Source organism: Struthio camelus, chromosome 3, assembly GCF_040807025.1.
Source record: "Struthio camelus isolate bStrCam1 chromosome 3, bStrCam1.hap1, whole genome shotgun sequence".
Lineage (NCBI taxonomy): Eukaryota > Metazoa > Chordata > Aves > Struthioniformes > Struthionidae > Struthio > Struthio camelus.
In genome coordinates this window covers 89,347,768-89,352,225 of record NC_090944.1, presented here as the reverse complement: position 1 = coordinate 89,352,225, position 4,458 = coordinate 89,347,768, and the positions used below count along the sequence as shown (strand labels likewise).

Here is a 4,458-nt window from a genome sequence, read left to right as displayed (position 1 = left end):
CCGAAGGGGAGCCAGCGAGCCTCTGCCTCACGAGCAGGCTCGGGTGAAGCTACCCAGAAGGTCTCGCTGAAAATGAGCTGCAAAGCTTGCCATCAGCCCTGTCTCGATCGTCTGGCAAGAGCACGTTTCCCCCGCAGCCGGTGGCGGGGAGGTATTTGCAGAGCACTCATGGAAACGAGAGCGCGCGGCACATGCTGTTTGCATTGTCTGCCTCAGCGAGCGGGTGACCCTCTGCCCTTCCTGTGTACTTCCCTTTCGCTCGGGGAACACACCAGCAGCCATTTCTGGGCAGCCAGCAGCCAGACACGCAGTTTTTCTCCCCTTAAATACTGATGATGTTTTCGCTGGCTGAGCCAGGACGCGGGATGTCCCGATTTCCCCCGCGGTAGTGCCCGGCGCCGCCGGCTGGGCACCGCTGCCCTTCGCCCGGGAGAGCCGGGTGCGCGGCGGCCACGGCGGGACCTTATGAGCGGTAAGCGACTGGAAAGAGGCTCTTCCTCTGAACTGAAAGTCTCTTCTCCCTTCCTGGCTGGTAATCAGATGCAAAAATTTTGTAATAAATCACCACAATAGAGAAAGGGGAAAAAAAAAATCTTCAAGAGTTCAGTTTAGATGTCTGTCTTTTTTAATCCTCCTCCCTCCGTCTATCTGATGCCCAAAGGAAAAAACAAAATGCTCAAAAGGGCCCTTTCTGGTGCAAATCCATGTTCCTCCCTTCCTGCTCTCCTTCCCTGGAGCTCAAGAGGAAAAGCGCTTTGAAGGCCTCTTTGGGGGCAGAGGGGAGTACGTCTGTTTTGCCTAGAGTCATGCCGGTCCTCCCCTTTTAACTTTTCTGATATTCAAAGAGGAAAAAAGCACAGCTCACACTCAGTTCTGCTATGAAAGCCCACCTACCCTTCCTTCCCTACCTCCTTCTTGTCTCTGACACTGAGGTCTCTCTCACCACACACCGGCAAACAAATCTCATTCAAAACAATATTGCAGTGCATTGAACTTGTCCCTGAATGTAACCCTTCTAGTCTGAACAGCTCTGCTGGCTCCTGCCTTGGGCAAGGTTTCAGTTTCCCTGTGGCTTGATGACGTGATTTGGGCAGGATTTATGAGGCTTACAAAAAAGCACAATTAAATCTAATGGGCAACGGAGGCAATTCTTTTTTCATGCTCTCCTTTCATTGCTGGCTTCTAGGACCAAGGCAATGAGCTGGCAAAAGTCTGCCCTGTTGGCTGGAGCCTGAATTTCTAGCCAAAAAACTTTGCTCCAACTCCGGTTAGGTTGATTTCCTAAAGTTTTTAAAAATGTTTTCTCTCAGTAAGCTGACCAAGAGGCCATGGACATGGCTGAATTGTAATCAAAAGGCAGTACTCGAGGACACTGTGGGCCCCATCCATCCCTGCTGTAACTTCACGGTGGCTGGTGCAGCAGCCTGCAGCCGGTGAGTGAAAGCCACGTCCACGTCCTGCAAGGCAAGCAGGGTGAGGAGGAGACGTGCGGATGAGGCTGAGCTACCCCGTCCCCCTCCTCGAGGAGAGGAGCCATCTGTGTGCAAAGGGGCCGCTTCAGCCCCTTCCCTACCCTAAGTGCTCAAGGAATGGATGTAACCAAACCCAAGGGGAGTAAGCTCAGCCTGAGCTGGAAACCACACACGCTGAGAAAGATAAAGCCTGGCTCCCAGCTTTGCACTTTTACCCACTTTTAATAAACAGTACCTGAACGTTCTGGAACTGTTTCAGCTATGTCATTTCAGGTAACAAAGACTTTTGTTTTCTAGGTACCTACTCTGTAAATCCCCGAGGAGCCGGGTGCCAGTGCAAGCAGGGGTCACACTGTGTTCAGGAACGCACGTGTGCGTCCACGCGGTCACGTGCACCCCCCCCGCGCATATGCATGTCTTTCTCCCATGGAAACTGAACTTCAGCTCTCATGCGCTGTTTTTCTTCATCCAAAACAAAGGTCAAACAGAAAGTACGTGGCTTTGTTTTATCTGTGGAGAAACGTAGCCACCAGGATTTCCAGAGGCATCAGCAAATTCTGGGCGTCCAAGTTTAAAGCCCTCAGGAAAGTGTAATTTGCAGAACGCGCTGCACCTTGCCCTCCCAAAGGCACCCCTTTTAAGGCGCTCCCTTGGCAGGGCACAGAGCGAGGCATCCGGAGCAGCACACGCTTGGCAAGTCTGCCCGGCACGTCCTGCCGGAGGGCCCACCGGCAGTGGGGGCGGGATCCGGCAGGAATTTGCGAGAGGGCAAACTCAAAAGCTGTGCTTCCTCTGAGGCTATTAGCCCGCTGGTATTATTTACTTATTTTTACTATATTACTGAAAAAGAGAGTGAGGAAAAAAAATATTCAGACTCACACAAGAGGAAATGAAAAGGGAAACTTTGAGATTTCTCATCTCTCCAGAAAGCCCCAGGGCCGGTTGCAGAACTTTGTCATCATAACTGCTCGGCTTGCGGTTCGCAGCATCACAATCCCGTGAGGCTTTGCATCGGCTCAATCATCATATCAATAAGGAAGTACAATCACTTAACCACATAGCCAGTTTCTTTTCTAAGCCCTTGTGTTGCCTTAGAAGGTTTTTAAACAAGACGCTTTCCTGTTTTTGAAACCTGTGCATCCGTATGGTTTGCAGGTTACTCAAATAACCTTATCACTTGAAGCAACACTGGCATGAATTTCAAAACTGCTTACTCCAGTGCTCCCCTCCCCTCTCCACACATATCTATTTACTCACAGGGATCCTTATTTACAGTATCTTCTTGCCAACTGCTGACACAGAAGAAAAAAACCTTGGTTACACATTAAGCTTTATCATCGAAGTATTCATGCCAGACGGTGTCCAAACACAGTTAACTGACTGACCTTAACTTAGGGTAAGCCACACAAGAGGAAAACTTCAAATGCAATCTGCTTGCAGAGGCAGGGCTGATTTCTCACCGCCACCATTTAAATCCCCTCACCTTTCTCTAAGCTAAAAAGGCTTTTCATAGAAAATGTGGTTTTGTTTTCAGAAAACAAAATGAAGCAGAGCTAGTTCCTGGTAAGATTATTAAAGAAGGAATTACCAGAAAAAGAGATTTGCTAGTAAACGTAAGGCATGGAGTAGCCTGCCTGTAGTAAAAATCCTGACCTAAAATTTCTACAGTGTACAAGTCAGAACTAATTCTTCTCCTGAGAAGGGGAAAACAAAGAAGATTGCAATACAAGACTACGCTGCAGAGAGGATCTGGAAAATCCAGAAATTAGCTTCAATATGTCTGTTTTGCACAGCAGCTTTGCAAAGATCTGCCAAACGTAACAGTTTCATTTGACAGTCATCTTCTGGCTTAACTTCTGAGCTGGCCAGTGGCCATTTCATATTGCACAATAAATGCCTGCAAAATTAATCATAAACTCCCTGCTTGGAAGTCCCAGCGCTGCTCTCCTGAAGTGTACCTGCAGTCTCCTCAGAAACGCTGCCAACAGCTCTACTTCTGTTTTCATTAATGGCCCAGCCTGCGAGGACAAGCCATCACAAAAACAACTGATGAACTTTATTCTTCAACTCCTGCTTCTGTAATCTATTAGCTAAACCTTTATATACACTTCATGACATCCACATGATAATATTGCTCATAGGCACTTATCTAAACCTCATGCTTTACAGTCTTTCTTCTCACAATTAACACATAGCTTACAAAGAAAAACAGACATTGGGGGCCAAAGAAAGAACAACCATGAACTGCTTTCAGATCAACATACTCTGATCCTCTTGCTCCAATAGACTTATTAGCACTGATTCACTAAAGATGTGATAATGTCCTTTGCTGCAACACTGTCCAAATACATGTTTTTTGTTAGAGAGAATTAGTATAAAAGGTAAAGAGATCAAGGGGATGTGAAGTTTGTGAAGAGCGCTCGCTCGCCAGCCCAGTGGCAGGAGTTGTGGTGTGCTGGGTCCTGCACGGGGGCATCTCAGTTCTGCTCCCCGTGCTGGCTCTCCTCGCACAAACCCTTTCCCGTGTCTCAGCTCCAGTGTGCCCCTTTGTAAAATGACTTTCTCATCCAGGGCAAGCTGCTTTTCAGCTGCAAGCAAAAGCCTCCACACGTTGCTGATTACCCACAGCACGGATGTAGGGGGCCAGCACGCAGAGCCAGCGCGCCCCCCGTGCCTCACCTCTGCACTCTCTAGGAAAGAAGCAACGTCGTCGTTGCGCCGACGGCCTCCGCAGCAGCTTTGCTCCTCCTTTGCGACGAGGATCTCTTCCCTCTATGCACCGACCTGAAAGCTCTGGCTCAGGCGGTGCACAAACTGGCAGAAGCCTCTGAGTCCAACTGGTGGCCAGCAAACTGCTGGATTTGAACAGGGAGGCCCTGGCCATACCACCAGCCACTGGATCTCCCTCAAGAAACTGGCCCCTGAATCCAGAGCACTGTCGCTTTGTGTGCAGTTTTTCAGTGATTTCAATTGACTTGCTCATTTA

General features: G+C 48.9%; 1 long non-coding RNA gene across 1 annotated transcript; it reads left to right on the top strand.

The window, feature by feature from the left end:
• Nucleotides 1-331: 331 nt before the first annotated feature.
• Nucleotides 332-1,973, top strand: LOC138066789 (uncharacterized). The gene is made up of 3 exons (XR_011140290.1): nucleotides 332-472; nucleotides 1,311-1,433; nucleotides 1,770-1,973. It is a non-coding gene; the product is annotated as an uncharacterized lncRNA (long non-coding RNA).
• Nucleotides 1,974-4,458: the final 2,485 nt, after the last annotated feature.